The sequence below is a fragment of the Labeo rohita genome, chromosome 20 (assembly GCF_022985175.1).
Source record: "Labeo rohita strain BAU-BD-2019 chromosome 20, IGBB_LRoh.1.0, whole genome shotgun sequence".
Taxonomy (NCBI): Eukaryota; Metazoa; Chordata; class Actinopteri; order Cypriniformes; family Cyprinidae; genus Labeo; species Labeo rohita.
In genome coordinates this window covers 14,051,851-14,073,032 of record NC_066888.1, presented here as the reverse complement: position 1 = coordinate 14,073,032, position 21,182 = coordinate 14,051,851, and positions in this window count along the sequence as shown.

Genomic DNA, 21,182 nt, shown 5'->3' with positions numbered 1-21,182 from the left:
TGACTTTATGTAGATAAAGAGTCTCCTCCTTCTGCTGGAGGAGTTGAGGCTGTTGTTTGGGTTGAAGGCACAGACTGTCATACAGGCATGAGATATGGTGAGATATAAAACACATTGTTGTTGGAGTCTACATTCAGACCAAACGGCTGCTATGGTGGAAACATAGGATGTGGGAACATCTTAATCTTGGGTTAATCTAGACCCTTGACAGTTGATGTAATCATGTTGTCTGGTATTCAAACAATCAGTTTGGTTTTCCACACACCGTTGGCTATGTGGTTTTCAAGACATTGGTTTTCAATGTACTCAGGTAATCAAAAATTTTTTATTTTGTTTTGATGAGTTGCTGCTTTATTAAGATTTACTGACTGTTATCTCCTTGGGCGGTGGATTGCTAGCAGTTTAACTGCACGGGAGAAGCCCACACAAAGGTCTAAGGGTGAATAAACAGGGAGGAGCTGCCTCAGGCAGTGTTTGAGCAGTTAAATGATGAAGGACAGCCCCAGGCAAACAAATGTGCTTTGAACACATACTCAAAGCTTAAGAAAGAATGGCTGTTGTTATCAGTTCTATAAGTAAAAGTAAGTAAGAGTTCATGTGTGTAAGGGATGTGCATTTCATGTAATTTTATAGTTCAGTACTCTTACCAAGCAATTAGTCTGTCTACACCGTTATAAAAACGGGGTGTGACGCGATATAATCAATCACAAAATGCAGCCAGTCAGAACAATCTCTCTGTCTGCACACTCTCTCACATTCACATTACACAACCAACAAAAGAGTTCACACCAGCAATGAAATGCAGAATGCAAATGCATTGTGTAACACATTTACAAAGAAAAACAGTCAAATGCAAAAGGACCTTCGTTCATCTTTGGAACACAAATTACGATATTTTTTATAAAATCTGACAGTTTTCTAACCCTGCATAAACAGCAACGCAACAATCACATTCAAGGCCCAAAAAGGCAGTAAGGGCGTTGCTAAAATAGTGGTAGTTTCATTGCTGTCTATACAGGATTCGAAAGCTCTCAGATTAGAAATATATTAATTTATGTTCCAAAGATGAAAAAGGTCTCCAGGTTTGGAACGACATAAGGGTGAGTTATTGACAACAGAATTTTCACTTTTGGGTGAACTAAATGAATAAATATTAATGTACAGCTTGTTCTTAGTTAAATACGGCTTTTGATTTTCTATTTAGATCTTGACCTAGTGGGATGCATGACTCTAACAAGAACTAAACATACCAATAAGAATCAAAATATAGGCGCACTTTTCATCACATCAACATCACATATGCACAATGAATTCAGCTATTGTGATCACACTATATACAGTTGAGGGCAAACGTTTACATACACCTTGCAGAATCTTCAAAATGTTAATTATTTTACCAAAATAAGAGGGATCATACAAAATGCATGTTAGTTTTATTTAGTACTGACCTGAATAAGATATTTCACATAAAAGATGTTTATAGTCCACAAGAGATGGCTGAATTTATAAAAAATTACCTTGTTCAAAAGTTTACATACACTTGATTCTTAATACTGTGTTGTTGAATGATCCACAGCTGTTTTTTTGTTTGTCTTTTTTTTTGTTTGTTTTGTTTAGTGATAGTTGTTCATGAGTCCCTTGTTTGTCCTCAACAGTTAAACTGTCTGCTGTTCTTCAGAAAAATCCTTCAGGTCCCACAAATTCTAGCATTTTTGTGTATTTGAACCCTTAAAAGAAGGTCCAAACGCTCACTGATGCTACGGAAGGAGACTTTATGCATTATACTAAATGCCGAGGGGTAAATTTAACTTATTTTGTCTTCTTGGAAACATGTAAGCATCTTCTGTAGCGTCTGAAGGGCTGTACTAAATGAAAAAAAAAACTATGATATTTAGGCAAAATAAGAAAAATGAACACTTCTTCATTCTGTTCAACAGTTTACACCCCCGGCTCTTATCGTGTTTCCTTTTGGAGCATCAGTGAGCATTTGAACCTTCTGTAATAGATGCATATGAGTCCCTCAGTTGTCCTCAGTGTGACAAGATGGATCTCAAAATCAGTCATTGTTGGAAAGGGTTCAAATACACAAAAATGCTGAAAAACCAAAGAATTTGTGGGACCTGAAGGATTTTTCTGAAGAACAGCGGGCAGTTTAACTGTTGAGGTAAGGTAAGATAAGGTAAGGTGTACTTTACTGTCCCAAAGAGAAATTTGTCTTGGGCTTCAAATACAGCCACTGCATCACCACATTTAAGACAATACATTACACAAACAAATAAACAAACATTTCAATAAAATAAAAAACAACCTCACTGCAATTTAGTGACTTAATTGCTGAAGGAATTAACAAATTCCTAAACCTATTAAGTCTGCACCTCGATATTCTAAGTCTCCTTCCTGATGGTAGCATTTCGCATTCTGGATTCAAAATACGTGTGGTATCATTTGAGGGTTTGTATGCCTCCCTTAGCAGTGATTTTTGATACAAGGTCTGGAGATAAGCATGTTCCTTTATGCCCACGGATTTCATAAATAAGCTGTGTGTGAAAGCTTTAACTGCACTCTCAGATTACTATAACAAAGATGTATTCCACATCTAATCACATTCTTCAGTGCGGCTTGATAGAACAACATGATCTTACTGCCAACACAATAAAGTCTAAACCTTCTCAAAAAATACAATCTCTGCTGTAACTTAGAACACAGACTTTTAACATGGACATTCCATGACAATTCACATTGACAACAAAATGATCTTTACACATATATGTGGTTTCCCCTGGTTCCATATTTGTAACAACAAAGCATTCCACTTTTTTTTTTTTAATTCAGAGTAGTAAAATTATACTCAATAATATCCTTCTGTCGGCCCCTTGCTTTCCTTAACTGACAGTTGAGCTCTTTTTGTATGATTTTCAACTCGAAGTAATCTTTGTTTTTAACACGAATAATGCCATCTACGACTTCTTATTCAGATATACGATAACATTCTTTTTAGTAAGTACATTGCCCACACAGAAATATATATATATAGTCTGTTAAAGTCTCATCAACGTCCATATTATTAATAATTATTAGAACAATTATTAGGACAAACAAGGGATTCATGAACAACTATCACTAAAGAAAAAACAGCTGTGGATCATTCAGGTAACAAGTATGAAGAATCATGCACACACAGTGTATGTAAACTTTTGAACAGGGTAATTTTTATAAATTCAACTGTTATTTTCTCTTGTGGACTATATGTAAATGTCTTCTATGTGAAATATCTTATTCAGGTCAGTACTAAATAAAAGGTAACATGCATTTTGTATGATCCCTCTTGTTTTGGTAAAATAATTAACATTTTGTAGATTCTGCAAGGTGTATGTAAACGTTTGACCTTAATTGTATTACATGCCTACAACTATCAAACGCTTAAAGGAAAATCAATTTCCAAATTTTTTTTTTAAATAGTCGACTAATTGGTCAAAAATGAGTACTGGTTTTGTCGATTATTCGTGCGCATCCCTAAAGCATATGTTTATCTAATTTACGTTTTTTGTGTGTCACAAGAAGGGGAGGCCATGGCAGGTTAAACACCACTTCCTGTTTTGTCCCAGCTGCTGAGGAAGTGTGTGTGTATATATACTGAAGGGCATATTTACCACAGGAGCCAACATTAAGCCAGTCCTGGACAACACCACAACCCACACACATACACAATCAACCTTAAGCAATAACACACTCACACATATATACTCTGCAGAGAAACCACAGCAGAGAGGTGAAGAGGATGGAGAGATAGATGAGGTGGGGAGTGGGGAAATGTGTGCTGGGTTTATCTCTGATACAGTTAGCTTCCTCTAACACCACCACAGTGGTGTGGTAATAACAGAGGTAAGGATACACATCCACACACACACACACACGTTATCCTATTCCTCTTCTAAGAAGCTACTTGCTCAGAACTCCTAACAATTCAGAGAAAGTTAACCCTCATTCATATGGCTACTCTCTTATGACATTCAGAACAACAAAGGGTAAACAGAACGATGGACAGGAAGTGATGGTGTAATGTCAATAAATGAACCTTGACTGACAGCCTTAAATGAACTTTGACTGTTGCTTTGAGGATCAGTTGAAGACCACATGAAATTGTTTGAAAGATGCACCTTTCTTCCTTTGCTGATCCATTTCCTATTAAAGCAGGACAGGAAATACTGAAAACTAGTCAATAGGCTTTAGTTACATCACAGCGGTGAACCATGATTTGTTACTTGCAAGTTAGGTGTGAATGAAGGGGTGGGTCATTTCCATTCTAGAAAGCTTCTGATTGGACAAAAATCTGTGTAGTGCAGGATGAGTCATCAGTACTTTTGGTCAATTGTCCTATTGTCCTATTTCAATTTTCCTTAAAATATTAGAGGTGGGCTAAAGCTAGTTTTGATTTTAAGGAATCTTTAAAGTCACTTTACTCACTTTACTGAGCAAACATCAGTTGCTTTGCTTTGTTACATTTGATTTGGAGATGCACAGTTTAGTGGTACCATTTCAGTTTTTTTTTTTTTTTAATGTATCATTACAGACCAATTTGGCGTAATGATTGGTCATCTAATACTCACTAGCTCAGTAGTTCACTGAAGGGATAGTTCACCCAAAAACTGACTCTCATGTTGTTCCAAACCTGTATGAATTTCTTTCTTCTGTTGAACAAAAAAGATATTTTGAAGAATGTTTGTAATTAAATAGCTGCTTGCCATTGGTCCATAACATGGAAACAAGTCAATGGCTACCAGCTACCAGTGGCTGAATGATAATATTTATCATATATTTGAGAATCATATTTTGTTGTAGAAAGCCTATTGTAGTGCAGAAAGCTTTACACAAGACCTCAGGCAGATTCTGAACGTTAGTGTTGTAATGTTCCACTGGACCCACTGGTTACAAAAGGATACTGTTACAGAGCACAGCGTACAACACACTACACCATCAAACAGCAAACTGTAGGAATAAGCCAGATACACAAAAAAGGCTTAGCCTCAAGACCACACTTTATGTGCTCATACAGCATCTAATCACTCCTTTACTCTCCTGCATGAATATTTGACCATTCAAAACAAAAGGCTGGAAGCTCAGTGCACTGGAATCTTAGCGCAACAGACAAGCACTCGGTCCCAGAACATTCCGGGTGTGGAACTATCAGCTATCTGCTCATTAAATATGCAGCGGGAGGTGTGAGGGGTCACAAAGGACACCATATCAGGTTTCATTTTTGTTGTCCTCATCCATTTCCTTTGTTCTGCTGTCTTGTGTTTGACCAGCCGCTGACATTTGCGTCACTTGTACGAGACCACACTAGTTATATATTCTGTGTCTACAAAACAAAACTGAGCAACTACATTTCGCAAAAAAGGAAGAGGCTGTCAGCTATATATAACTGGAAAATCATGTTTATCTCACCTGGATGATAACAGATGTTTAGGAATATTACAACAACCTCTAGGTTCATTCCAGGCCTTTGGTGTATAATTATCACATGCCAAAAATTCCCCTCAGGGGTCAATAAATAAATAGAAATCAATCTATCTGTTCAGCACACATAAATAAATATCATGTATTACAAATTATTCTTACGCAACATTTGTTTTGCTCAAATGTTCAACTTGATTATGCAAGTGATGCATGAGTAAGGGGGAAAATGTCTAAAGATGATCTGCCATCAGCATGTGTTTTCACAGGGTGATGAACACAAACCTTTTCTCCCATCTGGGCACCCAGATGGTGTCAGGATAAAGGCATGGTAAGGATATACCCAAAGACCTCTATCACGCAGGTCAAAAACAGCACAGAGCACTAAAAGCGTTATGTGTCACTACACATCTTAATTGAGCTTGACAACATAGCAAACTCTCAGACAGTCATGCATGAGGACACACAGCTTTTGTCACATGTCAGTGAAAAATTATCACCATGCTGACAAGAAAACAGCTGCAGGAATGTTCTAAACACCTTAAATCCACACAGGTGCCACATTCTTGCTGTTTAAAACTGAATTAAGATCACAAGCATGCAGGCTTACACAAGATATCACATAGCTCGAAGACAGGCTACTATTATAAGTTCTCTGCAAATGCACAGGGAGGAACTGAAAGGGTAAGTGTTAGAGTACCTGCATGGTTCTTCACAACTTCATTGTTTTCCAATGGGGCATACACAGCACAAGCTCAGTAAAAACAGAGTTTTCCAAAGACTGTGTTTGTGCTTCATTTTCTGTGCTTGTGAAGATGTCATGTAATATTACAGGCTGATTTGTCCTTTGTTAACTGAAAGTTCCATTAGTTTCTTTAGGCTGATCTTTCAGAACTTGGAAATATTTACTGAAGAAGTTTCACCAGTTCCTAGAAGATTACAGAATTTATGAGAGTTTCTGTATATTTTAATCTAGCAAGTAGATTCGTTCTACTTCACATGACATTCTGGTTATTACTGCCACTGTGTTTGTCATTCTTTGTCTGTCTGTAATGTAGGAGTACGGAAAACGTCATAAAAATGGAATTTTTTTGTATAACGCATAATGTCATGGAATTTGCCAAATATTTGATGAGAAATCAGTAGGTCAGTACACTTAAAACAAAAAGCCATGAACTAGTGTCTGAATATTAAGCCACAAAATACTTTTTAAATGTGAATCCTCCATGTTTTGCATGTGAATGGAGCAGATGGTCATAAATAAAAGTTTGGTTTAACTTTGGTTTTGGTTTTAACTTAAGAAACTGTAACAGATATATATTACTTGATGCAGTGATAGTACTACTACTAAGTTGTTGTTGTTGTTTTTTTATCAGAATATATTTACCAGAAAAATGTAAATACACAACACAATATTTCTAAAAAAAAAAAAAAAAAAAAAAAAGAGAGAAAAGACATAAAATTATAATACATTAGATTTATATATATATATATATACAGTACTGTGCAAAAGTTTTAGGCCACTAGTATTTTCACCAGCTAAAAAATGGTTTAAAGTAAGTTATTTCTATCTTTTGCTGTAGTGTGTCAGTAAAAAATATCGGTTTACATTTCCAAACATTCTGTTTGACATTAATTGTAATAATCTAGTGAGATTTTTGTTTGCACAAGGAGTCTGACAACAGCCAGTGCTCCACACAGACATCTGATCTCATCATCATCCAGTCGTCCTGGAATGACATGAAGAAACAGAACAAACTGAAAGTTAAAATCCAGAAGAACTGTGGCAACGTCTCCAAGATGCTTCAAGAGACCTACCTGCAAAGCTACCTGAAAAATTTTGCGCAAGTGCACCTAGGGCAAAAGCTGCTGTAAACGCAAAGAATGGTCGCACCAAATGTTGATTTCATTTAGTTAATAGAAGGTAATTGATAAAGAAAATCTATTTATGACAGCATCCTCATTTTACAGCATTTTTACACAAGTGCCTTAAACTTTTAACAGTGCTGCAGCTTTGGAGGTAGGTTTCTTGAAGCATCCTGGAGACTTTGTCACAGTTCTTCTGGATTTAGTCTGTCTGAGTTTGTTCTGTTTCTTCATGTCATTCCAGACAGACTGGATGATGGTGAGATCAGATCTCTGTGCAGAGCACTGGCTGTTGTCAGACTCCTTGTGCAAACAAAAATCTGACTGGATTATTATGATTAATGGCAAAATTAATGTTTGGAAATGTAATCTGATATTTCCTACTGACACACTACAGCAAAAGGCAGACTTTAACTGATTTAAACCATTTTTTAGCTGATGAAAATACTAGTGGCCTAAGACTTTTGCACAGTACTGTATATATATATATATATAATAACTAATTTTATTAGAAGTTATTTTTATTTATAATAAAATTAGTTTTATTATAACTAATAACTAATTTATATACTGTATATATATACAGTATATAAATTAGTTATTTAGAGATGGTTTTGATTATTAAATTTAATGAAACCATTAAAATGGAATCCAGAAAATTCATGGAAAACTGTATTTGGTTACGAAAAAAAATATAGGGAAAAAAAATATTTCATAGGGCGCTGTTAAATTGTGTAAGTTTCATGATTTCAATTAATTAGACATGCTTTTGATTAATACAATTTAATTTAACCATTAAAACAGATATTTAAATGGGGAAAAAAAAAGAAATATTTAAACGGAACATGGAAAATAATAAAATGGAATTATCAAGTTATTACGGCCTTATCAAGTTATTATATAAAAAAACATCACAGTAAATACATTTTATACTGTTATAAATTCATTTTTAATGTTATGTATTATTTATCATTATTTGATGGACATTCAAACAGTTAAAATATCATGACCTACAAGTTTTAACTACCTCATACATCAATGACAAGTGTGTCGCACTGTGCAAGATTCATAAAACAACTGAGACTGATATATGTTCCAAAAACTGTGTTTTTGAAACCTTACACAGTTTTTAAACCTTAGTTTAAATACATTTTCCTTCTAGACTCAGGACCAAATTCAAAAGTTCAAAAGTTCAAAAGTTACAGTATGTTTTCAAAGCACATCAAGAATTTAAAAGGAAGGAAATATGATTCTTTATACCATGACCCTTTTAAAATAAATAATTGCTTCAGACAAATAGTATGTCTAGGCAAACAAAAGAAGAAAAACAAGCCGAACAACAGAGCAATTTTAAACTCTGCTGTACTTTCTCAAATAAAAAGTTTTCATATTTAAACTGTTTATATTTCCCGTCTTTGTGTCTTTTTCTAGGCCCCAAAATGACAATTGTTTTGCCATTAACATGGAATCAACTGAACAATAAGTTTGCCACAGTGTGTTCAGTCTTGTTCACTCACATTGGGTTTTTTCCCACTCTCATTACAAAGAAACCCAATGAACTTGTGTTTGTTTACTCAAATACCATTTTCCATTTTCTTTGCAAAGTGACTCCTTGAATGTGTGTTATAGTAAATTATACACATCAGAAGTTGTATTTGTGTCTTTTAGGAGTTCCCCCTCAGATAGGCTTTAAAAATATTTTCTTTTCTTTTAGCTAAATCCATGGGATCTCACTCTTTATTAGCTTTCTGCTGACAGCATCTACCTTCATGGTATTTCCAGTAATAAGTTGTGGGTAAAAAGGAAGTTGTTTTCTGAGCACTGAGAGGCCATTTTATTAAAACAGGATTCAGTCAGGAATGCTCTCTGGAACTCCAGATGCCACTTGGGAAGCTTTCAGACACACAAAGCGTGTACAAGTGCTGCCACGCTTCATCATATTCAGCCCTTTCATTCAAGGTAATTTATTCACAAGTTCCATGTTGAGATCCTATTTAGGACAGGTTAAATGAGCCGTGAATTTAGCTCATCTTTTGAGTACACAATGCTGAGTAATCAACATCTCACTAAGAAAGTGTGTTTCTGTATAGACAAGCTTTAGGCATGGGTGGTTCTGGGGGAAGGGGCGGATAATTTGAAATATCTTTGTTTGGCAGTAATTTCACATGCCACAGAGGATATTGGCTAAAGTTTGACCTTTTTCTGCACTTCTTGACCTGACAGCTCAAGGGATGACGCATGTAGGTTCTACTAAATATAGGGCTTGTTGGGGAACAGGTGTTACCGCACCATTAAATAATGAACAAGGTAAGTTAAGATGATCTAAAGAGCGTGATTTGGCACTTAATCTGGAAACTCAACCTGTGCTAAAGAGAACTCTACTCAGAATAGGCATCTTTTTGGCATTTGCGTAAAAAAAATAATATGTGTAAGTTGTGTCAATAGGCATTGATTTTAAGTTTTGCATATTTGTTTACATTGATTGCAAATTTGGGATCTCTTTAAAACTCTCCTCAAATATTCAGCCTAAATTTGGCATTTTTAATAAAACAATTAGTATTGTTTTTCTACTTTAAGGGATGAGCATGTAATTTTTCTGTCAGTAGTATAAGCAAGCTGATTAGAAAAATAATGACATTTTAGAAAAACAGGTTTCCAGAACATGACCTTGTCTGCATCAAACACCAAAGTTGCTGTTGGTTGGATTGGTCCTAGTTGAAACTGAAAAATTAAATATAATCAACTGTTGCCAGTAGTGCATAATTATTGTTTCATATCTGTTGAATGACTGACTGATGAATGTTCAATTAAGGTTTTTGAGGAAAACGTTCCAGGATTTTTCTCCATACAGGCCACGTACACACTGCAAGTTTCAGGAGTGATAACCCCATTCAAATGCGGGACGAATCCTGTAAATTATCGTTCCATGTGTGTACGAAACAGCAGTCACTCTCGCATTTATAACCATAACAACATTTTGGCATCTTGCGGGAGTGAATAAGAATTCGGCCATTTGGTATCTGCCATTTTTTGGCTAAAGAGTCTTTTTGTCCGATGATGTTAACTAAACTATTGCTGTTAGACATGGCATTTGGGTGTTTTAGTGTTTTTTGCGCTTGTCCTCCTTCTTTTTTCCTATGAAGATCTGGCAACACTGACACTTAACCACAGAGCTTGTGAGTGCAACTAGCCCCGTGTCAAAATGTGCTAAGGTTAAGACTTCTTTCGCTGTTATTTTCTTGCATTTAACATACAGACGAAGACACATTTCTGATGCATGTTTAAATACGTCATTAACAACAAGTTATTCAGTTCGGTTCCGTACACACTGAGTAGAATCTCGGTAAATGTGGTTGTCACTACCTGTATTTTTCAGGAGTTAATGCGGTTGCCGAATAGGGTTGTCACTCCCGCATTTTAGTGAATTATGTGTGTACAGAATGTAGTTAGTTTCCAGAAAAACATTTAAAGTTAATGTACTCACCCCCTTGTCATCCAAGATCCTCATGTCTTTCTTTCTTCAGTCGTAAAGAAATTATGTTTTTTTAAAAAAACATTTCAGGATTTCTCTCCATATAAATGACTTCTATGGTTCCCCCGAGTTTGAACTTCCAAAATGCAGTTTAAATGCAGCTTCAAATGGCTCTAAACAATCCCAGCCGAGGAAGAAAGGTTTTATCTAGCAAAACAATCTTTTTTTATTTTTTCTAAAAATGTACAATTTATATACTTTTTAACATCAAATGCTCGTCTTGTCTAGCTCTGCGTGAACTCTGTGCTTTCTGGTTCAAGACATTTAGGGTATGTTGAAAAACTCCCATTTCAATTTCTTCTCCAACTCCAAAATCGTCCTACATCGCTGTTTTACCTTTTTTTTTGTAAAGGGCATTAGACCTTTTTTGCACATTCCCTTGTGTAAACTGGATTGGTACTTCTGTTGGAGTTGGAGAAAATGAGATGGGAGTTTTTTGACATACTCTAACTGTATTGAACTGAAAGAGAACAGAGTTCACACAGATCTAGACAAGACGAGTGTTTGAGGTTAAAAAGTAGATCAATTGTAATTTTTTTTAGAAAATAACCGATTGTTTCGTTAGATGAGACCCTTCTTCCTCGGCTGGGATTGTTTAGAGCCATTTGAAGCTGGATTTAAACTGCATTTTGGACCTTCAAACTTGGGGGCACCATTGAAGTCCATTTTATGGAGAAAAATCCTGAAATGTTTTCCTTTAAAAAAAAACATTATTATTAAGTACATTATCTGCACATTTTTGTTCTGGAAGTGAACTACTCCTTTTAAGTGTAAAAGGTGAACTGACAACTAAATTTACAAGCTGTGTCTACGTGGCTGTAGTGGACTTCAGTGGGGACCAACAGGTTGAAGGTCCAAAGTTTTAATGCAGTTTCAAAGGGCTCTACACCATCGCAGTTGAGAAATAAGGGTTTTATGTAGCGAAACAATCAGTCATTTTCTAAAAAAACAAATAAATAAATAAAAATGTAGATATTTTTTAACGACAAATGCTTGTTATGCACTAGTTCGACTTCACACATTTTGTAGTCATGTTGGAAGGGTCACGTGTGGTTAGTTCTTCATCTGTGTATTTCGGTTCCAAAAGGTAGGGCGAAAAACTCCATCTCATTTTCTCCTCCAATTTCAAAATTGTCCAACATCATTGTTTTACCTTTTTTTGTTAAACACGTTCGCTTTGTAAACACTGGGTCGGTACTTCCGCCTACGTCACGCGTGACCTTTTTATTACGTCATGCATGAAGTCGAGCTAGTGCAAGATGAGCATTTGTGGTTAAAAGGTATATACATTTTTAATTTTTTTAGAAAATGGCCAATCGTTTCACTAGATAAGACCCTTATTCCTCGGCTGGGATCGTGTAGAGCCCTTTGAAGATGCATTAAAACTGCAGTTTGGACCTTCAACATGCTGATCCCCACTGAAGTCCACTATATGGAGAAAAATCCTGGAATGTTTTCCTCAAAAACTTTCATTTATTTTCGACTGAAGAAAGAAAGACATGAACATCTTGGATGACATGGGGGTGAGTAAATTATCAGGAAATTTTTATTCTGGAAGCAAACTGATCCTTCAAAGAATGAAAAGCCAATGGTTCAACACTGAAATCTTAACTGTAAAAGGTTACACACACTTCAGTAATGCACGGTTATACATTATAAAGTCTAAGGCATATTTGCATAAATGAATGATAGAGAAAATATAGATTTGAATAAAAGCACAGAAGCCAGTATTTTTGGTTAAACATTAAATTATGGACGTTTTTCCTTGCAGTTATACACGGTCATTTGTACTATGTGGTTCTATGTATGTATTCCAAGTCAGTAAACCTCCATGACGTATGTTCATACCATAAATTACATTCTTTAAGCGAGATAAAGAAAATACACACGCACAAAAAACATCCTGCAGAGCATCCTGGCTAGATACAGTAGATTGTAGACTCATACACTCAAAAGAAGAGTGTCACCTTTTATCATATCACTGAGCATTCTTATGGACATCATACAAACATCCTGTTTCTCTGGATCCACACCGGACAAGGAAATCAACTTTCCTTCCTCCACAATCTATTCACAAGCTAACAACCCAAAACCATCACAGACGCTAATGCACAAGCACACAAATAAACATCGGAAGAAAAACGTGCTCGCTTTGGTGCACGCACACATCACTAAAGCTACAGCCAGTAAAAAGACATTTCTTTTCACACAAATTACAGTCTATGGATGTCTAATTTTCCTGGAAATCTCTGTAGCTCTCGTTCTTGTCATAAACAATTGACTCGCTCATCCATAACAAAGCTAATCCAAAGAAATGAGTATAATAGTCTCACACTCACTTCGTATTCAAATTCCTAGCTGTCACATCCTGCATTACGAACTCAGAACAAAAAAATCTTATTGTTATCCAAGCCCATTTATGCTCAGATAGAGCTGGTTTCTATACTCAAACTTGCACACATCATAAAAATGATTTTCTTGAACAAAAAGCCCTTTTTTGTCCGCTAACAGTTAACCCACATATGTAATTAGTCTTAATGACAAATAAATTGTACTTGGCCAACACTGACAATGTTCTTACAATGCCAGGCCCTGACTAATAGAAACAGCTGAAATAAACAACTCAGAAATGAGTTGTCATGTCTGTTCACTATCTAATGCCTACTAAAATCGGTGGACCTGGGGATTTACTGAATTTTCCACACACAATGTCAAAAGAGTGTGCGTGTGTATAAGCGGTACTGTGGGGGCAGACTATTGTCTCTTCATTAGTTTGCTTGTCTTTTCCGTTCAAGATTGTTTTTCTCAAACACAGCTGTGTGGATGAGTGGAATGTGACGTGGGAGACTCACACTCGTGGAATTGACAACCTGAGAGCTACCACTTCCTGTACAGCTGGAGAGGCATTGACCGTACACAGGTATAAGCTTCATTCACTATGTCCGTTTGTCCTCTCAGGAAGAATATTTATTAATGAATAAAAGACAAACATCCTGAAATCCATCCTGAAATCTTTCCAGCTCTCTAACCCTTATTCAGATGACATCATACTCAAGATTTGAGATTGTAAGTGAGTTTTATCACTGATGGGTCTTATCGCTCCCTACAGACCTCCCCGAGCCAGCTGTGGCAACACACTCCCGACGCAGAGAGAGAGAGAGGACACATCCTGTCCAACTCGCTGCACTTACTATAACCTGTGAGTCTGTATTGTTTGTGGAGCATAATTGCATCAGTCTGATTGAGGTAATCCCCAGATCGCAGCTGCTGATAGCTGGAATAGCACTAATTGTTTATGTGAAGCCTAATTAAGCCCTATTCGGATGCGACTAGTTTTCCAGGGGGACGTTAGAGAAATCTGTGTTTCACAAAAGTACTTTGGGATTTTAATCCCGTGCAAATCTACCAAGTCTGTGTTTTTCTCACACAACCTCTGTAAAAATTCCAGAGCAAATGACCTACTGTTTTTCGGCAAACTCTGAGAAATCTAATCCCATCCGAATGCAAATTGTCTGTTATTGCTGATATTGTTTTATCCCAACGCTTCTCCTCATTTATTTTTGGCCTACCTGAGCTTCTATTTGCGCACCAATCTTACTCATGCTGCATCTTTCACTATGGATGGTATCGAACGAAAAAATAAAATAAAATAAAGTAAGGACAGACAAATCACCGAAACTGCTAAGACTGGCCATTTTCACATTAGAGTCAGGTAAGATACTTGTCAAACCATTTTTATTTAAAGAAGAAGTCCAGTTCCAAAACAAAGATTCACATATAATGTACTCATCCCCTTGTCATCCAAGATGTTCATGTCTTTCTTCAGTTGTAAAGAAATTATGTTTTTTTGAGGAAAACATTTCAGCATTTTTCTTTATATAATCGACTGATATGGTGCCCTGATTCTGCAGTTTAAATGCGGCTTCAAACGATCCCAAATGCGGTTGTAAATGATCCCAGCCGAGGAAGAAGGGTCTTATCTAGCAAAACGATGAGTTATTTAAAAAAAGAAAACAATTGAAATACTTTTTAATCTCAAACGATCCTCTTGCTGTTCTCTCCATGAACTCTGGGTATTCTGACTCAAGACAGTTATGGTATGTCGAGAAAAGTCCAATCGTATTTTCTCCTTCAACTTCAAAAATCATTTCAAAATCATCCTACATTGCTGCAGTAGTTCCAACCCAGTCTGGAAATGCAAAGAAGATCAAACACCCTTAACAAAACAGGTAAAACAGCGATGTAGGGCGATTTTGAAGTTAAGGGAGAACATGAGATGGGAGTTTTTTGACATACCCTAAATGTAATGAACCGGAACAAAACCAGTCCAGGCAGAGTAAGACAAGACGAGCGTTTGGCATTAAAAAGTATATAAATTGTATTATTTTTATGAAAATAACTGATCGTTACACTAGATAAGACCCTTCTTTCTCGGCTGGAATCGTTTACAACCACATTTGGGATTGTTTGAAGCCGCATTTAAACTGCATTTTATGAGTTCAAAATCAGGACACCATATCAGTCCATTATATGGAGAAAAATGCTGGAATGTTTTCCTCAAGAAATATAATTTCTTTACAACTGAAGAAAAAAAGACATGAACATCTTGGATAACAGTGGGTGAGTACATTATATGTGAATCTTTGTTTTGGAAGTGGACTTTTTTCTTTAACCTGCACACTGTCGCAGCTGTTAAGTTATTTACCAATAATTGTCTTTTATGATTCCTACAACCTGATCTCATGACGAAAACGTACCTGTGGGAACGTTTTCGCAAGATGCAAAATATGTACCGCTATGTACGTTTCGTGACATATTTAATGTGAAATGTCCACTGAGTGGCGCTAAAAGAGTGTTCATTTTTTTCCCCAGGACAGATGAATGCACGTATGGTACATTTTATGTGATGCTGGTTTTGTACGTGTCACTGCAGTTCTGACTTGAAATGTCCGTTGAGTGGTGCTCAGGGTTGCCAGGTTTTCACAACAAAACCCACCCAATTGCGTTTCGAGGGGGGTCTCCCATTAAAAATCACTTTCTGGGGGATAAATTACATATTTTTTTGTCGGGGTTCCTCTGGTAGATTCGTATTTCAGGGGCCAAATAAGACATTATTGGGGTTGCTTCAACCAAAAACAACCCGCGGCAACAGTGGTGGCGTTATAACTCTAATGCTCCATGAGCATTTTTAAAATAACATACTATCTGCACTACACCTAAACCTACCCGATGGTATAAACAAAAGCAAATGTGACGTTAAAACGCAATCGCAAGCATGCCGTTTTAGCTTGTTTTTAATCTTTCAGCTCTTTCATCGTGAGTCATGTTTTTTTCACAGGATTCATACCCAATATTTCCATATCATAAGTGCAATTGCGTGCCGGCTGAGCTACCGAGCAACCTTGTTGTGTCCATACATATGGTGCTATACCACCTCTCATGTTTTACCACCTCTAGTGTTCATTTCTGTTGAAAACTGCAGTGATATGTACTTATTGGTACGTATTTTGTGTCTTGTGAAAAAGTTCCCACAGGAACATTTTCATCATGAGAATAATGAATAATTTTACCTGATCTCATGATGAAAATGTACCTGTGGGAAGAGAATGGAACACTTTTTATTTGTCCAATTTTTCACAAAAAAAGCAACTGTTTTAGGAGGTATTGTTTTTGGGTGAATTTGAATGATGTGAATCGCACAAAAACATGATTTTCAAAAAAGAAATAAGCATGAAGGCCTGTTCCTCTACATAACCGTCACTGGAACATAAATAGATTGTACAAAAACCTCTACAAATTCATATAAATCAACCAACAATTTGCCAAAATGTAAAATAGTCACGAACTGACATTTAGAAATGTATTAGCTAATTACTAAGCATATATTTTGAGATCAGATTACTTATATGCATTATAAAGTCTAGATTATATGCTTGAAAGACATTGGTTTTGTGTCAGATTAGTGTTTAAAATAATTACCCAGCTGATGGTTGAAGTTAAAGGTATGTGCTGCTGTTTATATTTTTTATTATTTTTTATATTTTATTATTTTTGAAACTGAAATGTGGACAGAGAATAAAGCCACAATCAAGATTAATTAAAAGTATCACCAAAATATAACAATCAATAACAGCCTATTAAAAGGTAAAATTCTAGTTAATTTTTATTTCTTAATGTGAAACCATTTGTCTACTCCTCAATGTTGCATTCCCAGTTTAATATCTATTTCAATTTGGGCTTGAGCTTTATTCAATTATTATCTGCTTTATGCGGCCCTAACAAACATTAATGTCATAATGTCTCATTTGAAATGTATCACCTATACATCATGTCTTCAGCTAAAAGATCGGTACTGTTGAGATGCTGTTTCTGCTTTGTTTCCATCACATAAACTATGACACATCAGTGACTCATTATTTTAATTAAAGTCTAACATGAAACGGATGGAACATATTCCATTTGCATCTGTTAGATTTAAAGGTGCACAGAGTTTTGCAAAGTATCATGCAAAAACAAAACAACAAAACGTTTTTAGTTACCAACGCCGTTGCAGAAATGTGCTATTCGCACTCAACATGATTAATTTATTCTGTGAGAGTAAGTGTCCAATAACAGGGAGGATAGATGAAGTAAGTAGTATTAGGCCGGGCATGTGTTTTCAACATGGTGCTTCATTTGAAATCTTGTCATTATTGAGGGTGCAATTATTGTCTTGTACTGATTCCTATTCTATATATTATTCTTTGAGTGTAAGTGTTTTAACTGGCTACTATTTTAACTGGAGTCTTCATTCATTAAACATATTTTCAAAAATACTAGGTTCGTTTCCTTCTGTGTAACACCAAATGCAGCTTTAAGTTCCATTTGTATGAAAAAAAAAACGTATGGTATGTTTTTCTCCATGACGTGGTTTTGACATTAAAGATGCCGACAGGGAGATACCATCTCAAAGTCTTCAAAACATCACCCTTTTACACTGGGCTGCACTCTAAACACAGACCATCGCAATGTGAAACCACAACACAACCACACAGAGTCAAGGTATAGCTGTAAATAAAGCCTCAACCCTCACACATGAAGTGAAGCATTCACAGGGTTTTGAGTCCTGTTGATGTACAAATGTTACTTTGGAATGAAACTTAATTTGCATGCTTTTATGTTAATGTGGCCAAACGACGAAAGCTCCTCATAATTCACTGTGATAATCATCTGCAAGTCTTTCAGAGTTTAACCCTTATCCTTTTCAGTTTTTTGTTTTTTTAATCATTTTGTTTGTGTTATTGCCAGGTGCATAAATTTTGGCACAGGTGTGTATTTTTATTGGAATTTTACTATTTCACCCCCATTTCCTTTAATAAATCTATGTTACACTAGGTACAAATAGTTCCTTTCAGGACCATAAGGACAAAAATGTCCCCATTAAAACCCATTAAAATGCTATTTTTAATCGCAGTGCCATTTAACTGTAAAATTATGCAATTTTTGTTAATACACTTTCATTCTGTTGGCAAGGCTTCAAAATTTAATTTTTACCATTTTTTAGTGCCAATTTTTCAGATTTGGCCAATAAAGCAACTTTACTCACTTTATTTCTGTTTTCTGCTTCTGCAAATTATAGAGATAATTGGATAAATAATGCAGCTATAATTGTGTGGTTGTGTTGGTACGGATGTCAGAGTGTGGTTTGCATGCGTGTCATTAAAAAGAAGTTGTGTGTGTGCTTGTATTATTTAAGAGAGAGAAACTACTGCAAATCACAAATCCAACCGCTGTGTGCACCAGTGGAGTTTTGCTGGCATTTAACGTGGAAAATTTGGTACTGCACCCAAACAAAATCTTACTGAAAGCTCATTTTTTGAAATATCAACCTCAAATTTGGAACACAGCTTGTTTAGATTCATGATTTTGATTTTCTAGCAAGTTTAGAGTTCAACATGTTTCATAAAATAAATATTTTATATAAAATATTGTTCATAAAGCATTTTCCTAAACTTAAAACTTTATAACTTTTATTGGTTTCACTTTTTAAACTTTTTCTACTTCAACAATAATCTGCCATGGGTCTTCTTTAAAATGAGACGAAACTTAACTCTGTGCTCCCAAGCTTCAAATTTTTATGCTCCAAGTACAAAAAATAGTTCCTTTCAGGACCTTAAGGACAAAAATGTCCACACTGAAACCCATTAAAACTGCTATTTTTAATCTCAGTGCCATTTAACTGTAAAATTATGCAATTTTTGATAATACACTTTTTATTCTGTTGGCAAGGCTTTAAAATTATTTATTTTTTTTACTATTTTTTACCAGATGGTGCAATTTTTTTCACCATATTCCTGTTTTCTGCTTCTGCATATTATAGAGCCAACTGGATAAATAATGCAGCTATAATTGTGCGGCTGTGTTGGTATGGATGTCAGAGTGTGGTTTGTATGTGTGTCATAAAAAATTGTGTGTGTGCTTGTAATATTTGATAGAGGAAAACTCTACTGCAAACCACAAATCCAAACACTGTGTGCACCAGTTTTGCTGGCATCTAATGAGAAAAATCTGGTACTGCGCCCAAACAAAATCTTACTGAAAGCTCATTTTTTGAGATATCAACCTCAAATTTGGAACGCAACTTGTTTAGATTTATGGCTTTGATTTTCTAGCAGGTTTAGAGTTCAACAATATATATCTTATGTAAAATATTGTTCATAATGTATTTTGATAAACTTAAACCTGTGTAACTTTTTTAAACTTTTTCTATTTTAACAATATTCTGCCATGGGTCTTCTTTAAAATAAGACCAAACTTAATTCTGTGCTCCCAAGCTTCAAATTTTTATGACAGTTTTTTGACATTTTTGTCCACTAAGGACCTATGTGTAACTTTTTTTTTTATAGACACACAAGGGTTAAACTGGCTTGTTAAACAGGTTAAAGCTTTAAATTGTGTTTGTCTGTTCTGTTCATGTCTACATATTTTCCAGATCATTCTACAGATGATGCTCAGGGTGTCTGTCAGTCTCTGAAAGTGGATAAAAAGAACATTGCTTTGGGAAAAATCATGATTTATATCGGAATGCATATAAAATGTTCTGTTCTTGACATGAAAAGCAATTCAAGAGCAAGTCTGATTATGCAAACCTTTAAAGCTTAACATAATTCACATACTCTCTTGCGTGTTTGATAGTGCCTTACAAAATTTGCCTGAAGGTGTTGGTGTGTCATCTGCTGTACTAATGTGGCCCTCATACTGAAGGAATTTAGCAACAAGACTAGCTCTACACAGCATTTCAATTGCTTGTCAAGTCATAGAAACCTCCTGGAAAATGAGAAACATACTCCCTCTAGAGGCTGAAGAAAGTTCGGCTCCTGTACTACACATCCGTCTTGGCATCTCTATCTCACGTTCTTTTCCTTTTTTTTCTTCTCTGGAAAATAGAAAGATAATCGTTTTAAGTTGCACTTACACCTACACAAATTTGCTAAACGTTTAGATGTGAATAGACTATTACCCAACATGTAATTTTAAATTATACTGGACTAATAACAGGTTGAGCATGAATGTGCACATGATTGCACTGATGAAAGCGCGGCATACATGGACTACCCAAGAAGTTTGTTTCTTCAAGATACAGCTATTATTAATTACACATGTTCATCTCTGCATTCATCTATTCATTCGTTTATTCCTTTTCATTTAAGACAAAGGGTCGGCCTACATGAACGAAAGCAGGAATTGGCTTGTTAACAGTGACTCGGCTTGTTAAGAGAGACTTATGTTTCTACCTGAGGCATGTCACGTCAAAGTCTCTTATTGTCACTGCTGTCTTGAATGGAAGAAGAAATGAAATACGTTGAAATGAACTGCGTAGGCACAGGAACAGTGACGTCTTTCCATAAACTAAACTTGTTTTATATTCCTTACACAACAGCAGTGATTTCTGATGCCTGAATTCCATGTGCTTAACCTTTTCTGCGACATCTTGATCAGTGAACACAAACCTTATTACCTTAAAAATATTTGTCATTTGATACATTTTATAACTTATTTTTATTTTTAACTTTTAAACCATTAAAGGCTAAATAGTTTGATAGTTTGAAAGAAAAAAAAAAAATCTGTCAACATCATTTCAATTATGACTTTGTTCTGTGGAACATAAAGGAAGAAAAATGTCTGTATTTTATCCAAACAATGGAAGTCAGTGGTCACCAAAATGGTGGTTATCAACATCAATATTTTCTTTTCACCTTAGAGGAGAAGTCCACTTCCAAAACAAAGATTCACATATAATGTACTCACCCCCTTGTCATCCAAGATGTTCATGTCTTTCTTTCTTCAGTCG